At 39.3% G+C, this 23,477-nt stretch overlaps 1 protein-coding gene across 4 annotated transcripts in view; it reads right to left on the bottom strand.

The window, feature by feature from the left end:
- The window catches only part of CBFA2T2 (CBFA2/RUNX1 partner transcriptional co-repressor 2), a 179,465-nt gene that overhangs the window by 133,153 nt on the left and 22,835 nt on the right, over positions 1-23,477 (bottom strand). Inside the window, exon 1 of one of the 4 annotated variants that reach the window (XM_057502915.1) lies at positions 20,914-21,835. The exons of the other annotated variants lie outside the window; for them this stretch is intronic. The gene's annotated coding sequence lies outside the window, so the exon portion shown is untranslated. Of the gene's footprint in view, positions 1-20,913; positions 21,836-23,477 lie in introns of those variants that run through there. 4 annotated transcript variants of the gene reach the window in all.

Raw genomic sequence — 23,477 nt, 5'->3', positions numbered from 1 at the left:
TACATGCAAGGAACATATCAAAGTAGCAGGGCATCAGTCCAGGCTAGATAGAATGTACAAGCCAAACTATCTACCTCAATTGCTTAAATAATGGGTAAGAGCAGAACTCATCTTCTGCCATAGGAAGGCCTAGACCTAAGGGAACTAAGCCATGCTTCTCTTCTTTCCTTGCTCAGCTATGTGAATCATCAATTTCAAGTACCCTTCCATGTACCCACAATATAATCTAAGAATGATGACCAGCTAATCTCCAGCCAATGAAGATGGAGCAGATACGTGGATTTCCATTCACATTCCACACCAAAATGAAGAGACTAACCTTACCTGAACTGCTTCTAAACACTTGACCTCTCAACAGCCATGATTCTGCCACCTTTAGTATTCTCAGCACTGGACCTTATTCCTGACTTCTACCACCACCTAAATTCAAAATATTAGCCATTAAACTAATCAAAGTTATTCAGGGTACTGTGGGAAAGGCTAGGTGTCAGTTGGTGACTGTTTCCAGACCCAGATTTCCTGGTGCCAACAAATTACTCTTTCCAGTGTCCTACAGTACACCTAAAACTCTAGCTCTCATCAATGTTCAAACTGCTTTAATGACTTACTAGAACCAAAGGCATTAAGCTAGTACCTCCTACCTGCACATCTCCAGGGGTTACTTTTCACATTATAGAGCACAACTCCAAAACACAATGTGAATGCTAATCAAGAATACTGGCCACCATATGTCAGTTGGATATTTCAACAAGTATCCTAGAAAAATTAGCAAACCAAATTCAAAAACACATTAAAAGGATCGTTCACCATAACCAAGAGGGATTTATTCCAGGGATACAGTGATAGTCTGAAACCTTCAAATCGATCAATGTGACTCACATAAACAAAATGAAGGGTAACCTATGATTATCTCAATAGCTGCAGGAAAAGCATTTGACAAAATTCAACATCCACTCGGGACAAAAACTCTCAACAAAGCAGGTACAAAGGGAACATAATGCAACATAATAAAGGCCATATATGACAAATTCACAGTTAACATACTCAATGGTGCAAGGCTGAAAGCTTTTCCTCTAAGATCAGGAACAAGACAAGGATGTCCACTCTCACCACTTTTATTCAACATAGTACTGGACATATTAGCCATAGCAACCAGACAAGAAAAAGATATAAAAGTCATCCAAATTAGTAAGGAACAAGTAAAACAGTCACTATTTGCAGATGACATGATGCTGTATGTAGAAAACCCTTAAGAACACCTATTAGAACAAATGAACTCAGTGAAGTTGCAGAATACAAAGTGAATATACAGAAATCTGTTGCATTTCTACACATGAATAAGAAACTAGCAGATAGAGAAATTAAGAAAACAATCCCATTTATAGTTGCATCAAAAAGAATAAAATAACTAAGAGTAAATTTAACCCAGGAGGTGAAAGACCTGTACTCTGAGAACTGTAAGACACTGATGAAAGAAACTAAAACTGACACAAATAAATGGAAAGATATACCATGATTACAGATTGGAAGAATACTGTTAATCTGTCCATACTAACGAAGGCCAACTATAGGTTCAATGTAATCCCTATGAAAATACCATTAGCATTTTTCACAGAACTAGAACAAATAATCCTAAAATTTTTATGGAACCACAAATAACCCTGAATAGCCAAATGATTCCCGAAAAAGTACAAAGGTGGAGGTATCACAATCCCCAATTCCTAACTATACTACAAAGCTATAGTGATCAAAACAGTACAGTGCTGGCACAAAAAAAAAAACAGACACACAGATCAATGGAACAGAATAGAGAGCCCAGAAATAAATCCACACAAAGGAGGCAAGAATATACATCAGAGAAAAGACAGTCTCTTCATAAACAGTGTTGGGAAAACTGGAATACAAAATAATTAAACTGGTTACTTTCTTACAACATAAAACAAAAATTAACCTCAAACGGATTGAAGACCTAAACATAAGACCTGAAACCATAAAACTTCTAAAAGGAAACACAGGCAGTAATCTCTTGGACGTAGGTCTTAGTAATTTTTTTTGGATCTGTCACCTCAGGCAAGGACAACAAAAGTAAAAATAAACAAATGGAAGTACATCAAAATAAAAGGCTTTCGTACAGAGAAGAAAACCATCAACAAAATGAAAAGCAACACCTATGGAATGGGAGATGTTTACAAATGATATCTCCAATAAGGTGTTAATATCCAAAATATATAAAGAATTCATACAATTCAACACCAAAAACAAAACAATCCAATTTTTAGAAAATGGGCAGAGGAACTGAAAGGGCCTTTCTCCAAAGAAGACATAGAGATGGACAACAGATGTGTGAAAATATGATCAACATCATTAATCATCAGGAAAATAACTATCAAAATCACAATCAGATCTCACCCCACACCAGTCAGAATGGCTAGTATCAAAAAGAAATAACAAGTGTTGGCAAGGATGTGAAAAAGAGGAACCCTCATGCACTGTTTATGGGAATGTAAATTGGTGCATCCACTATGGAAAGCAGTATGGCAGTTCCTCAAAAAGTTAAAAATAGAAATACCATACAGTCCAGTAATTCCACTTCTGGGTATTCAACCAAAGAAAACAAAAACACTAATTTGAAAAGATATATGTACCCCTATGATTACTGCAGCATTATTTACAACAGTGAAGATATGGGAGCAACCAAAGTGTCCAACAAAAGATGAATGGATAAAGATGTAGTATATACCACATACATATAATGGAATATTATTTAGCCATAAAAAAGGAATGAAATCTTGCCATTTGCAACAATATAGATGAACTTAAAAGGTTATTATGCTAACTGAAATAAGTCAAATACAGAAAAACAAATACCACATGATTTCACTTACATGTGGAATCTAAAACAGAACAAAACACAAACAAACTCAATGACAAATAACAAACTGGTGGCTATCAGAGAGGAGAGAGGAGAGAAGTGGTGGGATGGGCAAAATCAGTGAAGGGGATTAAGTACAAACTTTCAGTTATAAAACAAGTCATGAGGACGGAAAGTACAGCATAGGGAATAGAGTCAAGAATACTGTAATAACTTTATATGATGATGCTAACTATACTAAATCATTATGAGCATTTCATAATGTATGTAAGTGTCAAATCATTATGTTGTACACCTGAAACCATTATAATATGGCATGTCAACTACATTTCAATGAGAAACAAATAAATAAATATTTTTAAAACACTGTAAGAGAAAAAAAAGAAAAGTTACAGACTAGGAGAAAATATCTGTAAACCATGTATCTGATAAGGAACTTACACCAGTATAAAGAACTCTCAAAACTCAGAACAATCCAATTTGTTTGAATGGGTAAACAGACATTTCACCACAGAAGATACAGGATGGCAAAGAGCACTTGAAAATACTTTGGAAAAAGTCTGACAACTTCTTAAATTATTTATACATCTACCATATGATCAATCACACTACCCCTATGTATTTACAAAGGTAGCTTTATTTGTAATAGCCAAAAACTAGAAACAACGGCAGCATTATCAACAGGTGAATAAAAGAATGTGACATATACATAAAATGGAATACTATTACAATAAAAGGAATGAACAACTGATACATACATCCTAAAACAGTTATGCTGAATGAAAGAAGTCAAATGAATGAAGGAAGGGAGCAGGGAGGGAATATATTCAGTATGACTTCATTTATATAAAATATAAATATACATATATGATAAATATAAAATTCTAGAAAACACCAACTAATCTTTGGTAACTAAGAGCAAATGAGTGTTTACTTGGAGATGGGGCAAGGGAAGCATGAAAGGGAGGGATTACAAAGGAGCACAAGGAAACTTTTGGGAATGATGGTATGTTTATTACTATCTTGATTGTGGTGATAGTTTCACAGGTATACCCCTGTCAAAATTTTATCAAACTATACACTTTAAGTATACATATGTATACATATACATACACACACACACACATATATATAGTTTACTGTGTGTCCATTATACCTCAATTTCTTAAAAAGTGAAGGAACAAAACAAAGTATATGTAAGGAAAAAAAGTGATAAAGGCATAAGAATAAAGTCAGGAAGAAACACTGTTCAGGATGGAGTGGGTTTGAAACAGCACGACATAAGACAGTGACACAAGCCAAACATCCTCTGTAGGCAGTGAGAATCATGGGTCTGCAGCAAAAAAAGTCTTTCCGTGAGAAACAGCAAAAGACAGAGAACAAGGCAGAGGAAGATGCCAGGTTAGCTCAATACCTCATTAATCTGTAACACACTATTTATGGTGCACTCTCCTTAGCCTGTCAGCTTTTTAAAATGCGAAAGTCAGACTGCTCTCCTGGCTTATTTCATACAACTGAAACAAGATCCAGACAAAGTCCACATCCTCTCATAGGTGCTATACAGACAATCAAACTCAGCTTAGCTTGCTTTGAAATGGTGTTTCTCAAAAAATCAAACACACTTTGTATAATTCTTCATGATAATAAGCATTCAAGAAGACACACAGTTTAGCAGAAATACCTGAAAATGAATTATACTTCTAAATTGCTTAAAACACGAGAAAAGCTCATCCAAAATACGTCTTGTGTTATAGATGTAACAAAAATGCCTCATTCTCAATAGTCCAGTGAAAGGTGCTAATAGATTGCTTACACTGCTCTCTGGATCAAGGATCCAGTCATTACCCCCTTGCCCCACTCTTCTGCAGGAAACTCAAGTGCCACCTTCTCAATAAAGCCTCCCTAAGCCCCCTCTTCATTGTGCTCCCTTGACAGAATTAATTATTCTTGTATGTCCTCCTAACTATACCAAAACAGCACTCAGTTCCTTAAGCTATTAGAGGTTAAGTACTGTTCTACTCATCACAAAACCTAAACACAGTGGTATGTACACACTAGGTACTAAAACAAGATAGAGTTTGATGGCATAAAGCAAGCCTAAGGTGAGAAAACCAAAAGAGGCCTGGAGACCAAACCCAAGGCTCACCAGAATTCTGGCTTGCATTCATTAAGTGTGGTAACTGCAGCTTACTGGGACTATGGGGACAGGTACATGGCGGTTCTTCAGCCTACTTTGTGCATGTTCCACAATAAATCGTTAAAGTAACAAAGGCTAGGTGAAGGAAGATATGACCAAACCCGTTTTGTTTTTAGTTTCCTACCTTTGAATTTTTCTTTCCTTTTTCCTTTAAACTTGATCTTTGCCAGCCTCCCCCTTTTGTTGTCAACAAGTCCACTGAGTCATTAGCCATTTAATAAATGGTGGTTTGGAGGATAAAAGACGGACTCTTTGCACAGGCAGTGGAATTCCGAATGCTAGACTCTTGGCTCCACAATGTCTGATTCAGAAGAACTGCTGGGAGCTATTAGTTTAGCTCGCCCACCCAGGCATATGAAGACTCCTCAAGTTCCTTCTACACAACTCCCATATGCCTCTCATTTATGCCTACACTGTTTTGTGATAGTATGCTTTCACTTAGCACAGGAACAGATCAGACCCAGTGGGACCACAGAGATTATCAGGAAGATTCAAGTACAAGGAATCCAGAATGAAGCAGTTTCAAATGTGGAATTGCAACAGATCAGATTTTTTTTCTAGTGGGGCAATAATCCAACAAAAAGGCATTTCCAAAATCCCCAGACACAAGATGTGGAGGATATACAATAACAGTACGTAAGACGCATTCTGGCCTATCCATGACAGCATTTGGCATTTTATAAGCATATCTTGTGCTTTTCCACCTCTGAGCCTTTGCTAACATTCTCCCCAATACCTGGAACGATGGATGGCCTAGGTCATAACTGAATTCCTATGTTCATTAACAAATGAAAGTTGTTTTTTTTTTTAAGTATTATGCTTTTTTTTTTCTTAACACAAAGATTCTAAGAAGAGTCTTATGCCTAATTTTGTTTTTGTTTTTCTTAACTCAAAAATGAACAAAGTAAAAAAAAAAAAATGGACAAAGTAAAGGGGAGAGAGAGAGAGATGGGAAAATCCTCTGCACTAATTAAATGCATAGAAAGAGGAGTGGAAGATAATTAAGAACATGAATGTGAGAGAAATGTCCTAATTTGAAAATAACAGCTGTGGGCAGTACAATTCCCAGTGGGGAAAGGAAAAGGTTAAAAACACTTCCTTGCACCACATGAGCCCAGGACTTGCTATTGGATGGAACAGGTTAAGCTGGTTCTTGGGCAGACAGACAGCCTTGATTCTTACTGCAAAGAGTGGACATGTTAAGGAACGTTGAACAGTTATACACAACTTTGACAAAAAAGGTGGAAAGCAACTTAAGAGGCCATTTGTAAGTCACATCTCTGATTCCACACACAAGAAATAGGGCAGAAATATAACCTACATTTGAATCAGACTGATAATAAAGGCCTCATCTGGGATCCTCTGATTCGAAGAGAGAAAAGTAGCCATCCAAAGAAACCAAACCAATCAAAAAAGCCTGGATTCCAGTCATGACCTGCTCTTCTTTAGATCACTTTGAAAGCTGCCCTTCAAGACCTGGTTCAGATGACATTATCCACAAGCAATCTTTACTGATCATCTCCTTTATTACATTCATATGTCCTCATCTTAACCTGTCTCAGTTACTTGTGTACACAAGCCATACATCTCTCACAGGCATTGAGTTTTCTTAAGATCTGGAAAACCTGTCCGATGCAGAATTCCTAGCTCTCTCGTTCATGAAAAATATGCTAAATACATTGCATGGTTTTTGAAAATTTGGACAAATCACAGTATCCAAAATTCAGACCAATAAACAACCAAAAACAAATGCATATTATAAAACATACATACAATTAAATGGTGTATAACACAATTAAATTATATCTAGGAGATCAAGGAAAACAACGATTTTTAAGAAGGCTCTTGGATTTAGCAAATTTTACCAAACATATGTACCGAGAGCTAGCAGCTCAACATAGTCCCACAAGTCTTATAATATAGCTGAGGACTTGAACAAAAACACCTTACTGCCAACTGATTGGAATGATCACACAGTCAGATAATGACAGCTGTAGAGACCTACTAGACCATTACTCAAATACAATCTGAACTCACTTGAGTATGTGGCTTTGTGGCCCAACTCTTACCTTAAATACTGCAGTGCAAGCCAGATGAGTAATATGGGGAACTAGGAGAACTTTCCAGGCCTTCCTACTACAAAGCAGCAGATTGAGGTAAATTCCTCTCAAAGTGGTATTCAGAGAACAGTCCCTCTCACATGGAAATATGGTTTAAGACATATACTTCTTCTACTACAATCAATTTGAAATATTTATTTGGTCTTACTGAAAAAAAAGAAAAAAGGCAGGAGTACCCACAATAATCGTATCCTCCTATAAAAAGCTACTTTGTATTTCTGAATTTGGGTTTCTGACAATTTAAAGCTTTATTTTTGCCATAAAATAATTTTATTCATCAAATAGATGTTTTGGTTTCACTAAAAAACTATATTATTGGCAAAGAATAGAGATTTCTCCAAAAATTATGCAAATGGACAACAAATACAAGAAAAGATGCTCACTATTGTAAGCCAGTAGGGAAATGCACATCAAAACTACAATGTGATACCACTTCCCACCCACTAGATGGCTATAAACAAAAAGACAGTAATAAGAATTGGGGAGAATGGGCAGAAACTGGAACCCTCAAATACTGCTGTTGGGAATGTAAAATGGCTAAGCCAAGTCTTCCAAAGTGCTCTGGCAGTTCCTTGAAAGATTAAACATAGAAATACCACATAACCCAGCAATTCCATTTCTAGGTACATACCCAAGAAAATTGTAAACATTATGTCCACATAAAAATCTTACACAAATGTTTAGAGAAGCATTATTCATAATAGCCAGAAAGTTGAAGCAAGCCAAAAATCCATCAACTGATAAAGATTTAAGTAAAACATGGTATAGCATATTCTCATTATTCATGGTAGTTATGTTCCATAAAGTTGTTGCAAATACTTTGGTAGCGAATACTAAACCACTTCTCCTATAGGAAATACAGTTAGGTTGCTTTTGAGTCCCTAGTCACATTTTCACCAATGGATCAATACATAGCTTTGCTTTATGTGTTTCTGTTTAAAGACACCTTATTTACTATATACTGTTGACTCATTAACATTGAACTCATGGGCCAACTGCAATATAACTCATGCCTGAACAAAGCTTATTTAACACATGTATTTTCTCCTTAAGGCACATCACAGCCTTCTTATACTTAGGGATACCAGACATTGCTTCACACAATACTTGGGGGGCCATTTTAAACAGTGAACTCACCAACAAAAAGTACAAAAGTGTGAAAAATGTGACACTAAATAGACTATGAAAAGGACTTGTTTACAGTATGAGAGCTGAGTGTCACCTTGTTCAATTTCAGCTGAGAACGAGTGTTGAGAAATCAAAATTTCCACTGCTCTGCTCAGGTCTACAATTGACCACCATGTATTGATTTCAGGATTATAAATAAATTGTAGCAAGTAGGCAAATTCACAAACACAAGGTCTGTGAATAATAAACAACCATGTATCATACAATGAGCATTATTCAGCCAGAAAAAGGAATGAAACTGATATATGGTACAATATAAATGAACCTCAAAAACATTGTTAAGTGAAAGCAGTCACAAAAAGGCATATATTGTATTTTTCCCCAAATTTTAAATATTGACTCTTGTGGGTAAAATTCTAATATTTCCAGAATATCTTGCCTGGCCTTAGTACATCTGCATATAAACAGGTGCTCAAGAGTGGAGAGAAGTATGGCTTTAGTGTATTTGCATCATTCCTCAGGGGTGGAGAGAAGTTCATCTCCATATCAATGGGTAATTACCTGGGCAATGGAGGGCTTATCTGTACCTGAGAGGTGAGGGGGAGGGCCAGTTTTGGCTTCTGCTGGAGCAGGAGAGAAGGGCCAGGACTGCAGTTTGTAAGCAATAAACGGATTTTAAACTTTATCTCTCCCTTTGACTGATTTCAGTTTTTAGAGGTATTGTTACTCTCCCAGGCTTTTCCTCTCCCCAGACTTACATCTGGTACAGTTGGCAGGATTCCTGTGAACCTGAAATCTGTCATAATGGGTGAGACCTTTAGGAGAGCTGCCCCAAGTAATGATGGGGAGAAGTGGCGCTTGTGCCAAGGGACATGTGTCTACACTCGGTGTGGTCATGGAGGCACCACCAGCGCTGCTGGCCATGCCGACCCCGGCCTGTGGCATGAGCCTAAGGCTACTGTTTCTGCCACTGCTGCAGCTTCTGCTCCCAACTGGAGCCTGGTCACAACTATGGAAAGGAGCAGAGGTCCGGTACATCTTGATAGAGAAGCAACTAGCTTCTGTGTACCACACCTTGCTGGCTATGGAGCCCATCACTGGAAAAGCTCTGACCAAGGTAATAACCACCTATCCCATCACAGGGTGGGTGAGAGACTTGACCCAAAGGCCATGGAGTGGCATGGCACAGACACCTACCGTATATCATATAACTCATCATTTGCCTTTGGCATCCCCAGGGAATAATGAAGCGGATGCATTGGCCCAGGTGCACTGGCTAGAAGGGAAGTCTGCCTCTGGTGTGGCCCAATGGCTACATCAACGTTGGTTATAAGTGGGGCAAAAGACAGTGTCGGCTGTAGCCCATCAGTGGGGCTTGCCATTGACCTTTGAAGAAGTCAGCCAAGCCCAGAAGGAGTGCCCTGCACACATTCTGCAGATCAACAAACCACCAAGAGGGTCCTAGAGCATCTCTTTGCAGCCTATGGCTGGTCGCCGGTGATTCAGAGCAATCAAGGCATGCACTTTATTGGACATGCATTGCAAGGATGGGTGCAGCAATTAGGAATAAAATGCACATGGCCCTGGACATTTCGACACATGGACTGGCGATGGCTGGCTCTTCTGGCACCTTGGGGAGAAGGCCTGGAAGTTGGCCTCCTGTGTATTACTGGAATAACAGAAAAGTGGCCCCCAACAATCATGGTTATTTGCTTCTACAGTCCTTGTGTCCCGGATGTGCCCAATGGCTGCACCAGCCGTGTGATGGCTGGAATGGCTGAGTTTTGGACTTAATCTGCATGGAACTTTGAACCTAGCTGAATCCTCTGGCTTGAGAATTATCATGATAGTATTGCTGTTATCAAGAAAAAAGTGCTTAAAGAGAGGCTTGACTTTGTCTAATGTTTGGTAAAAGTTTTGTGAGCAATCTAGCAAGGTTGTTAGGAATGAGTAAACAATTGTAGAAATATATTTTATGCTCAGTGAGAGACTGTGCTGTCAAGTACACTTACTTAATCTGCATAGGCTGAATCCTTTGGCTTAAGGATTATCCTGATTTTACTGCTGTTGCTATTGTATGTCATTAGTTTGGTCGGAAGAGGGGGAACAAGCAAACTGTAAGGCGAGATTTCTGGAGGGGTGTCCTGTGGGTAAAATTGTAGTTATTTCCAGAATATCTCACCTGGCTTTAGTACAACTGCACATCAACAAGTGCTCAAGGGTGGAGAGAAGTATGGCTTTAGTGTATTTGCCTCATTCCTCAGGGGTGGAGAAAAGCTCATCTCTGTATCAATGGGTAATTACCTGGGCAATGGAGGGCTTATCTGTACCTGAGAGGTGAGGGGGAGGGCCAGTTTTGGCTTCTGCTGGAGTGGGAGAGAAGGGCCCAGACTGCAGTTTGTAAGCAATAAATGGATTTAAAATTTAATTTCTCCCTTTGACTGATTTCGGTTTTTAGAGGTATTTTGCCCCGGGATTTCCTCTCCCTGGACTTACAACTATTAATTCATAAAAGAGTTTAAATATAATACAAGTCAAACAAAGAATATTTCTAACACTTTTATTGGACTGTCCAGAATGGGAAAATCCAGAGACAAAGTAGATTAGGGGCTGGGGAAGGGGAAGATTCAGAATGATTGTTAGTGGGTATGGGTTTTCCTTGGGAAATGATGATGAAAATGTTCTGGTATACAGTGGTGATGGTTGCCCAACCTTGTGTGTATACACAGATTCAATTAGTTGTATATTTAAAAGTATGTGGTATGAGACACTCATGAGAGAAATTAAAAGAGACACCAATAAATGGAAATCCCATGTTCACAGATAGAAAGAATTAGTATTGTTAAATTGGCCATCCTGCCCAAAGCAATTTATACATTCAGTGCAATCCCTATCAAAATACCAACAGTATTCTTCAATGAACTAGAACAAATAGTTCTAAAATTCACATGGAACCACAAAAAAACCCAAACAGCCAAAGCCATCCTGAGAAAGAACAAAGCTGGGGGGATGACACTCCCTGAATTAAGCTCTGCTACAAAGCCATAGTAATCAAACAATTTGGTACTGGCACAAGAACAGACCCACAGATCAATGGAACAAAATAGAGAACCCAGATATAAATGCACACATATATGGTCAATTAACATACGATAAAGGAGCCATGAATATACAATGGGGAAAAGACAGCCTCTTCAACAACTAGCGTTGGGAAAACTAGACAGCTACATGTAACAGAATGAAATGGATTATTGTCTAACTTCATACACAAAAGTAAACTAGAAATGGATCAAAGACCTGAATGTAAGTCATGAAACCATAAAACTCTTAGCAGAAAACACAGGCAAAAATTTCTTGAACATAAGTATGAGCAATTTTTTCCTGGACACATCTCCCCAGGCAACTAAATAAAAAATAAACAAGTGGGCTGCACCCAACTAATAAGCTGTATAGCAAAAGATACCATCAGTAGAACAAATGGCAACTTACAGTATGGAAGAATATATTCGTAAATAAAGAATTCATATACCTCAACATCAAAATAAAAATAAATAAATAAATAAACCAATTAAAAAACGGGCAGAGAACAAGAACAGACATTTCTCCAAAGAAGAAATACAGATGGCCAACAGGCACATAAAAAGATGCTCCACATCACTAATCATCAGGGAAATGCAAATCAAAACCACAATTAAGTTTTTTATCTTATCCAACTATTCAATTACACACTTAAAAAAAAACAGTATCAAACTTAATAGGTGTGAACTTAGAGGGAGGGTTAATTTTATGCTTGCTATGCCTCACACCAGTCAGAATGGCTACGAACCAAAAGAAAAGAAAAGAAGTGCTGGCAATGATGCAGAAAAATAGGAACCCTCTTACACTGTTGGAGGGAATGTCAATTGGTGCAACCTCTGTGGAAAGCAGTACGGAGGTTCCTCAAAAAACTAAAAATATTCAACCCAGTAATTCCACTTCTAGGAATTACCTGAAGAAAACAAGATCCTTGAGTCGAAAAGATATATGTACCCGTTTATCGCTAGCAACCTAGGGTCCATCAATAGATGAATGGATAAAGATGTGGTACATATATGCAATGGAATATTCAGCCATAAAAAGAAAAGAAATTCTGCGATTTGCAGCAACATGGATGATCTCGACAATATTATGCTCAGTGAAGTAAACTAGTGTAGGGAAGGCCCACCCACCCCCAACCTTACCTTAATGTTCTATAAGGACAGCTATCCATTGCTTCACCCAAGATATGTCTGGCCTTGTTCATGAAACTTTGAAAACACAGCATGTTGTACCCATGATTAAGGAGCTAGATAAGGGCCTTGAAGGCCAGACACCTGGCCTAGAAGGCCACACACATGAGCATCTGCAATACTTATGTAACAATGAACCAGCACTACAGCAGTATAAAAAGTACACCTTTATGCAGAATAAAGTGGCTTCTTTTGATCACCCTTCATGACAACTCCTGCTTCCTTTGCTCTTCTCAGCGCCCCAAGACCTCAACGGCAACCGCTGGACACTGACAGCAAGGCAGAGAAAGACAAATACCATATGATTTCATTACTTGTGGAATGTCTTAACAAAACAAAACAGAATGAACAAAACAGCATTAGACCCATAGACTCTGAGAAGTCACTAGTGTTACCATGAGGGAGGCGTTGAGATGGGTGGGTAGGGAAGGTGAGGGGGTAAAAGGGCACAAAATTTCACAATCACAACGTAAGTCGGTCACGGGGATAGTAGTACAGCATGAGGAATATAGCCAATGATCTCTAACATCTTTCTATGTTGACAGATAGAAACCATACTGGTGGGGGGGAGGATTTTATAACAACTGTTGAACCACTGTGTTGTACATTTGAAACCAATGTAAGACTTTATATCAACAATAATTTAAGTAAAAAAAAAACTGCGGTATGTGAATTATATCTCAATAAAGCTGTTTACAAACCCCCACATTTTCCACATTATTTTCTAACTTATGCACAGCAGTCATACAAATGACTTTCTTACCAAATTGATTTTTTAAAATTGTAACTTAGCATACTTTTATCTGGGTGTAAATTAACCAGTTCATTTCTAGCACATCAAGCATAAAATTAACCCTCCTCTCACACCTATCTCCTATTAAGACTGATAGTTTTTTCTTAAGTGCGTAATTGAATAGTTGGATAAAAAAACTTAAAAATTTGCAACAAAATAAAAAATCTTTTATTTGAAAATGAACATTTGCAGTATGTAGCATTTGGCATGCCCATCTAGGCAATTTCCACAACAAAATAGTAACAAAAAAGGGAGAAAACTGTTACCAATCACTCCAGAACACATCTGAAAACCCCTCAGTTATTCCAAAGTAATACCCATCTAGATGGTTACATAACCAACAGCGAGGAAACCACTTCTCAGATGAAACTCTCAGATTCTGGATTCCATCAACCTTTACAAGGATCCCAAAGTCACAATAACATGAAAAAGACAACAAAGAACTTTAAAAGTCATCTAAAGGTCACCTACTCTACCTAGGTTCCACATCCTTCTTCCCCACCAAAATAAGAATTCAGCCTGACTCGGAGGGCGGAGCCAAGATGGCGGCATGAGTAGAGCAGCGGAAATCTCCTCCCAAAACCATTTTTAAAAATATAACAAATACAATTATTCCTAAAAGACAGACCAGAAGATACAGGACAACAGCCAGGCTACATCTACACCGGTGAGAACACAACGCCTCGCAAAGACGGTAAGAAACAAGCCACGGCCCGGCAGGACCCGATCGCCCCTCACCCCAGCTCCCGGCGGAAGGAGAGGAGTCAGAGCGGGGAGGGAGAAGGAGCCCAGGACTGCTAAATAGTCAGCCCTAACCATCTGCACTGGAGTGCAGACACACAGTGCGTGGGGTGCTGGATAGTAGGGAAACGGGACAGTAAAACCTGCGAGTGGGTCCCCGCAGCCGGTGCCCCTGGGACAAAGAAAACTGAGTGCTTTTTGAAAGACTTAAAGGGACAGGGACCCCACAGTTGGATGTAAACGTCCCAGGACACTTAGCCTAGCAGCTGGGAATCCTGGGGAATTCCGGGCACCCTAATCCCCTGGGCAGCAGCACAACTTGGAGGCCCCTCATGGAGATAAACAGCCTCCCGCCCGTTTCCCTCCGATGCCACTCCGCCATAGTGGAGCAGCAGCCTGAGGCCGGCCACGCGCACAGCAACTGTGGAGCTTAACTCCACAGTGGCCGGGCAAGAATCAGAGGCCCTGTCTACGCACAGCTGCCCAGCAGAAGTCACTAGGGGTCGCCGTTCTCCCAGGAGAGAAAGGCCACAAACCAGCAAGAAGGGACATTCTCCCAGCCAACACATGCACCAGGTCCCCACAAATACCTCTATTGCCATGAAAAGGCAGAAGAGTTTGATACAGACCATACTAATGCAGACATCCTCCCCTGAGAAAGAATCTGGGGAGATAGACCTAACCAATCTTCCTGAAAAGGAATTCAAAATGAAGGTCATAACCATGCTGAAGGAGTTGCAGAGAAATATGCAAGAGCTAAGGGATGAAATCCGGAAGGATATTATAGAAATGAAACAATCTCTGGAAGGATTTATAAGCAGAATAGATAAGATGCAAGAGGCCATTGATGGAATAGAAACCAGAGAATAGGAATGCATAGAAGCTGATTCAGAGAGAGATAAAAGGATCTCCAGGAATGAAAGAATATTAAGAGAAATGTGTGACCAACACAAAAGGAACAATATCTGCATTATAGCAGTACCAGAAGAAGAGAGAGAAAAAGGGATAGAAAGTATATTTGAAGAAATAATTGCTGAAAACTTCCCCAAACTGGGGGAGGAAATAATCGTTCAGACCACGGAAGTAGACAGAATTCCCAACAGAAGGGACCCAAGGAGGACAACACTAAGACACATAATAATTAAAATAGCAAAGATCAAGAACAAGGCAAGAGTTTTAAAGGCAGCTAGAGAGAGGAAAAATGTCACCTACAAAGGAAAACCCATCAGGCTATCATCAGACTTCTCAATAGAAGCCTTACAGGCCAGAAGAGAAAGGCATAAAATATTTAATGCAATGAAACACAAGGGCCTTGAACCAAGAATACTATATCCAGCATGATTATCATTTAAATATGAAGGAGGAATTAAATAATTCCAAGACAAACAAAAGTTGAGGGAATTTGCCTCCCATAAAACACCTCTACAGGGTATTTTAGAGGGACTGCTCTAGATGGGAGCACTCCTAAGGCTAAACACATGTCACCAGAGAAAATAAAATCACAGCAAAGACAGCAGACCAACCAAATACTAACTAAAGGCAAAAAATAAAATCAACTACCCACAAAAGTAGTTAAAGGAAACACAAAAGAGCACAGAATGATACACCCAACATATAAAGAATGGAGGAGGAGGAATAATAAGGTAGAAAAATAAAGAATCACCAGACAGTGTCTACAATAGCTCAATAAGAGAGTTAAGTTAGGCAGTAAGATACTAAAGAAGCTAACCTTGAACCTTTGGTAACCATGAATCTAAAGCCTGCAATGGCAATAAGTACATATCTTTCAATAATCACCCTGAATGTAAATGGACCAAATGCACCAATCAAAAGACACAGAGTAACAGAATGGATAAAAAAGCAAGACCCATCTATATGCTGCTTATAAGATACCCACCTCAAACCCAAAGACATGCACAGACTAAAAGTCAAACGATGGAAAAAAATATTTCATGCAAACAACCGTGAGAAAAAAGCAGGTGTTGCAGTACTACTATCAGACAAAATAGACTTCAAAACAAAGAAAGTAACAAGAGATAAAGAAGGACATTACCTAATGATAAAGGGCTCAGTCCAACAAGAGGATATAACCATTCTAAATATATATGCACTCAACACAGGAGCAACAGCATATGTGAAACAAATACTAACAGAACTAAAGGAGGTAACAGAATGCAATGCATTCATTTTAGGAGACTTCAACACACCACTCACTCCAAAGGTCAGATCCACCAGACAGAAAATAAGTAAGGACACAGAGGCACGGAACAACACCCTAGAACACATGGACCTAACAGACATCTATAGAACTCTACATCCAAAAGCAACAGTATACACATTCTTCTCAAGTGCACATGGAACATTCTCCAGAATAGACCACATACTAGGCCACAAAAAGAGCCTCAGTAAATTCCAAAAGATTGAAATCCTACCAACCAACTTTTCAGACTACAAAGGAATAAAACTAGAACTAAATTGTACAAAGAAAGCAAAAAGGCCCACAAACACATGGAGGCTTAACAACATGCTCCTAAATAATCAATGGATCAATGACCAAATTAAAATGGAGTCCAGCAATATATGGAAACAAATGACAACAACAACACAAAGCCCCAACTTCAGTGGGATGCAGCGAAAGCAGTCTTATGAGGAAAGTATATAGCAATCCAGGCATATCTAAAGAAGGAAGAACAATACCAAATGAATAGTCTAATGTCACAATTATCGAAATTGGAAAAAGAAGAACAAATGAGGCCTAAGGTCAGCAGAAGGAGGGATAATAAAGATCAGAGAAGAAATAAATAAAATTGAAAAGAATAAAACAACAGAAAAAAATTAATGAAACCAAAGAGCTGGTTCTTCAAGAAAATAAACAAAATAGATAAGCCTCTAGCCAGACTTATTAAGAGAAAAAGAGAATCAACACACATCAACAGAATCAGAAACGAGAAAGGAAAAATCACAACGGACCCCACAGAAATGCAAACAATTATTAGAGAATACTAAGAAAACCTATATGTTAACAAGCTGGAAAACCTAGAAGAAATGGACAACTTCCTAGAAAAATACAACCTTCCAAGACTGACCAAGGAAGAAACACAAAATCTAAACAAACCAATCACCAGCAAAGAAATTGAAGCGGTAATCAAAAAACTACCCAGAAACAAAACTCCCGGGCCAGATGGATTTACCTCGGAATTTAATCAGGCACACAGAGAAGACATAATACCCATTCTCCTTAAAGTTTTCCAAAAAATAGAAGAGGAGGGAATACTCCCAAACTCATTCTATGAAGCCAACATTTCCCTAATACCAAAACCAGGCAAAGACCCCACCAAAAAAGAAAATTACAGACCAATATCCCTGATGAACGTAGATGCAAAAACACTCAACAAAATATTAGCAAACCAAATTCAAAAATACATCAAAAGGCTCATACACCATGACCAAGTGGGATTCATCCCAGGGATGCAAGGATGGTACAATATTCGAAAATCCATCAACATCATCCACCACATCAACAAAAAGAAGGACAAAAACATAATACTGAACAGCAAGAAGCTGAAAGCTTTTCCTCTGAGATCGGGAACAAGACAGGGATGCCCACTCTCCCCACTGGTATTCAACATAGTAGTAGAGGTCCTAGCCATGGAAATTAGACAAAACAAAGAAATACAAGGAATCCAAATTGGTAAAGAAGAATTTAAACTGTCACTATTTGCAGATGACATGATATTATACATAAAAACACTAAAGACTCCACTCCAAAACTACTAGAACTGATATCGGAATACAGCAAAGTTGCAGGATACAAAATTAACACACAGAATCTGTGGCTTTCCTATACACTAACAATGAACTAATAGAAAGAGAAATCAGAAAAACAATTCCAGTCACAATTGCATCAAAAATAATAAAATACCTAGGAATAAGCCTAACCAAGGAAGTGAAAGACCTATACCCTGAAAACTATAAGACACTCTTATGAGAAATTAAAAGAGGACACTAGCAATGGAAACTCATCTCATGCTCTTAGCTAGGAAGAATTAATATTGTCAAAATGGCCATCCTGCCCAAAGCGATATACAGATTTGATGCAATCCCTGTCAAATTACCAACAACATTCTTCAATGAACTGGAACAAATAGTTCAATAATTCATATGGAAACACCAAAGACCCTGAATAGCCAAAGCAATCCTGAGAAGGAAGAATAAAGTGGGGGGAATCACACTCCCCAACTTCAAGCTCTACTACAAAGCCATAGTAATCAAGACAATTTGGTACTGGCACAAGGACAGAGCCGGAGACCAATGGAACAGAATAGAGACTCCAGGCATTAACCCAAATATATATGGTCAATTAATATTCGATAAAGGAGCTTTGGACATACACTGGGGAAATGACAGTTTCTTCAATAGATGGTGCTGACAAAACTGGACAGCTACATGAAAGAGAATGAAACTGGATCACTGTCTAACCCCATACACAAAAGTAAATTCGAAATGGATCAAAGACCTGAATGTAAGTCATGAAACCATAAAACTCCTAGAAAAAAACATAGGCAAAAATCTCATGGACATAAACATGAGTGACTTCTTCATGAACATACCTCCCCGGGCAAGGGAAACAAAAGCAAAAATGAACAAGTGGGACTATATCAAGCTGAAAAGCTTCTGTACAGCAAAGGACACCATCAGTAGAACAAAAATGTACCCTACAGTATGGGAGAATATATTCATAAATGACAGATCCGATAAAGTGCTGACATTCAAAATATATAAAGAGCTCATGCACCTCAACAAACAAAAAGCAAATAATCCAATTAAGAAATGGGCAGAGGAGCTGAACAGTTCTCCAAAGAAGAAATTCTGATGGCCAACAGACACATGAAAAGATGCTCCACATCGCTAATCATCAGAGAAATGCAAATTAAAACCACAATGAGGTATCACCTCACAACAGTAAGGATTGCCACCATCCAAAATTTGACAAACAACAACAAATGTTGGTGAGGTTGTGGAGAAAGGGGAACCCTCCTACACTGCTGGTGGGAATGTAAGTTAGTTCAACCATTGTGGAAAGCAGTATGGAGGTTCCTCAAAAAGCTCAAAATAGAAAATACCATTTGACCCAGGAAGTCCACTTCTGGGATTTACCCTAAGAATGCAGCAGCCCAGTTTGAAAAAGACATATGCACCCATATGTTTATCGCAGCACTATTTACAATAGCCAAGAAATGGAAGCAACCTAAGTGTCCATCAGTAGATGAATGGATAAAGAAGATGTGGTACAATATACACAATGGAATATTATTCAGCCATAAGAAGAAAACAAATCCTACCATTTGCAACAACATGGATGGAGCTAGAGGGTATTATGCTCAGTGAAATAAGCCAGGCAGAGAAAGACAAGTATCAAATGATTTCACTCATATGCGGAGTATAAGAACAAAGAAAAACTGAAGGAACAAAACAGCAACAGAATCACAGAACACAAGAATGGACTAACAGTTACCAAAGGGAAAGGAACTAGGGAGGATGGGTGGGAAGGGAAGGATAAGGGTGGGGGAAAAAAAGGAGGCATTATGATTAGCATGTATAATATAGGGGGGGACTTGGGGAGGGCTGTGCAACACAGTGAAGACAAGTAGTGATTCTACAGCATCTTACTACACTGATGGACAGTGACTGTAATGGAATGTGTTGGGGGGACTTGGTGAAGTGGGGAGCATAGTAAATATAATGTTCTTCATGTAACTGTAGATTACTGTCAACAAAATAAAAAAAAAAAGAATTCAGCCTGACTCATGGGAGGACCGCTGTGATTTTCTCAATAGAATATCTTTAAGTTTGTTAGGAAACATGCAAAGTTTTATTAAAGCAGACTACATGCCAGACACTTAGTTACACATAATTCTCTGAATCAAAAATTAAAAATACAAGTATGTATCTTAGTGGCCTTAAAACTGAAGTGTGTTCCAAAACCTACCTGAGATAAGTGATAAGTATAAAGGAAAAAAAACAGGGAAATAAGTTAGCTCTTAAACCAAAAGGTTCTCTAAGTATCAACTCAATGTAAGGCTGGTCTCCATACCTTCCCCTCCCACCATTTTCCAATCCCTGGTTGGTTTACTTTTCTTCAAAACATTTCTTTCCACCTGGTATTTTAGTACTGTATATATTTGTCTGTTTGTTACTGGCTGTCTCCCCACCAGACTGTGAGCTCTGGGGGATCAAAGACTTCATTTTGATCACTACTCTATCAACGGTAATTAAAACTGTACCTGGCACATAGATGGCACCCATTAAGTATTTGATGAGTGAGTAAATTATATTCATAAAGTCAAATACTTAGATGTTTCTGGCTTCCCAGCAGAACAACTTTAACAGAACTTCAATTTACCCTTGCACATTACAGACAGAATTGATAAACAACTATGCACTATACTTCCTTCATATTCTTTAAAATTAAGAATCCATATATAGGACAAATGGAAGCTCCATGGCCAGGATCCTCATCTGATCCTAATCTACTTGCCCACTGTGCACATGCAATGATGTAATACTTGGCCTACGGTGCAGGCACATGCTTGAAGCTGTGTTGGCAATAAGCCATTACTGCCTGTGTTGTTATATAAAGATCCTTGCCCAGTGCTCAAGGCAGAGAGCTTGGAGTGGAGGCAGAGCCTGGAGCAGAGGCACAATGGAAACGGACTTTGCCAGAGACAGGCGTTGATTCTAGCACTCAACCTGCCACCACAAGAATAAAGCTTAGTATAAACCCTTTTACCTACCCAATGTTCCATTGCTGTTATTCGGTCTCACTGAATCCGAAGTGAACTTGCCCAGAGTAGGGAACCCCCTCTGGCCTGGAGCTACACCGTAATTCTTCAAAGTCTCCTAAAGGCAAATGTAATGGATTTGTTATAGAGTTTAAAGTTTATCCTGAGCTGGCATGGTGTCCTTGCTCAGAAAAGGAAAGCTGTATTTATAACCCATAGTTTTCATAATGGTTCCTACTTTGCCTTTCTTGCTTGAAATCTCATCAGCTTCATATTTAGTTGTGTTCTTGCTTAAGCTGATGTAATTTCCCTTTATGCTCTCATTCTACTACTTGATTCTTCCCAAGAAGTGTGTAAATAAATACTTAAAAATGTAAAATATCTTTCATCCAGGTTAAGAATCCCGTTTTTTAAAAAGCTCTTAGAAAATCTTAATCATTATAAAGTTTCTGGTTTAACTCATTTGAAATTTTATTGTACATATTAGTCACCTGGGTCTTATTAAAACACAAATTCAGTAGGTCTGGGCCACAGAGCCTGAGATTCTGTATTTTAACAAGCTGCCAGGTGACACTGATGCTGCTAATCCCTGAATATACAATATACATCTACTTTCTTTATGGCTAAGGCAAATTTGATGCTCCTGTCACTTCTTGTCTAGTTCTAAATGGAGTAACTACACAACTAGCCAACTTCTACAAAACAATCCTAAAGGCCTATTGATTCTCTATGCTTTCTCTTTATCAGGGACAGCTTCTTGAACCTTCCACCTGGGGTTTCTTTTCCTGAATCATATTTAGAGATCATCTTTGAACACTCTTAAATGTTGTCCACATATATCTTTTAAACTGAGGTGCACAAATGCAAAACCTTAAGTATGATACGGCAAACACCTAGCTTCTTTCATGCATCCCAACAGTATGATTATAACTTCTGAAACATTGTAATATAGGTTTGTTTGTAGTTTCAGATTAGCTGAAATTACATATATAACTGGTAGATCCTACAATAAACTGGCCCACTCACTTAGCTACATTTTGATCCACTTTTTCACAATTAAAGTTATTTTGAATTTTAACCCAATTCACCAAGGAACCAGGCTGTCTTACCAATGGGTTTCAGCCCCAGACAAGTTTACTATGGATTTAATGAGACCAAAGAAATGACAGTGGAACGTTCCTGGGGTGAAAGGGTTATACCCAACTTTATTCCCACGGTGGCAGGACAATCACTAGAATCCCGTCCACTCAGAGCAAGTGTGCATGCAGCAAGCCAGTATCTCCTCTGGAACTCTCTGCCCCCACATCTGTCTTAGTCTCTGTCCTTGGCACTGCCACCACTCCACTCTTGTCTCTGCTCTCCTGCAGCTGTGCCACCATGTCACCCAGAGCACTGGGTGGAGCTCTTTATATATAGAGTCAATAACAAAGTATTGCCCAGACATGTGTAGTGAGCTAGCCAACCAGGGCCAGGTGAGAATCCTGGCCACAGGAACCCTCACTTTAACCACACTCCACCTCTCCAGGATTCTTGCCTCTCAATATATGTGCCCTCAATCCTCTGCAATGGTCCCTGTGCAAGGAAGATGGAATATTGTGAAAGAACCATGGGTGGGCCTTACAATACCCACCTTCTTCAGTCTCTCCAGCAGAAAGTCTTACAGACACACAGACTGATCTTGTTACTTTATCTCTGCCTTCTGCTTCATCCTCAGCAGCTGGAACCACTGCTCTGGTCTCGGTTGTTGCCACAGCTCCAGTCATCCGATTTCTTTGTCTGCTCCTGCCTTTTCAGAACCAACCCACATCTGGGTCCTTGTGACCTTCACAGGGCCCTTTAAATTCTTCCTTCAAGAAGCACACAGTATTTCCTTTTGTGCTTGAGCCTAGGGATAGAAACAGAGCATGGAGTGCTCCACAACCTGAGGAGAGGGCTGCACCTCTCCTGGAAGAACCTGCGGTTGCCGGGTCCTTAGGGTTCTCCAGCAGCTTTCAACCAGGTGGGGTTTCAACCGAGGAGGGGCTCATGCCTCTGGTACCGGCAGGGCCTCCACCCCCACCTGTTCACCAAACCTCCACTCCTCCATTTCTGGGGCTGATGGCTCCACTACATCCTTTACCTGCCTCACGGCACCTGGCAGCCTGCACTCTCGTGCTTCTTCTTCTCATGCCGCTCCTTCTTGGGCCACTGCTCCTTCTCAGGCTACCACGACATCCTTTACTATTCCCACAGCACTTCATAGTGACGCCATTTCAGTCAGCAACAAATTTCCTTTCTCTTGGGGTGGAGCCCAGTCCTCCACCCTTTCCCAGTAGCACAATGTCTACTGGGGGACACTCGTATGTCTCCCAGCCCATAGGTGCAGCCCGCTGAAACGTTCCTCCCATGAGGGCAGCCTTTTCTTTTCCTTGGTCGATAATGAATCCTGCCAAATACCACCAATTGCCTTGCCAATGGGTTTTAGCACCCAAGTTCACTATGGATTCAATGAGACCAAAGAAATGACAGTGGAACATTCTTGGAGTGAAAGGGTTATACCCAACTTTATTCCCATGGTAACAGGTCAATCAGAGCAA

Source organism: Manis pentadactyla, chromosome 5, assembly GCF_030020395.1.
Source record: "Manis pentadactyla isolate mManPen7 chromosome 5, mManPen7.hap1, whole genome shotgun sequence".
Lineage (NCBI taxonomy): Eukaryota > Metazoa > Chordata > Mammalia > Pholidota > Manidae > Manis > Manis pentadactyla.
This window is presented reverse-complemented; position numbering and strand designations above follow the sequence as displayed.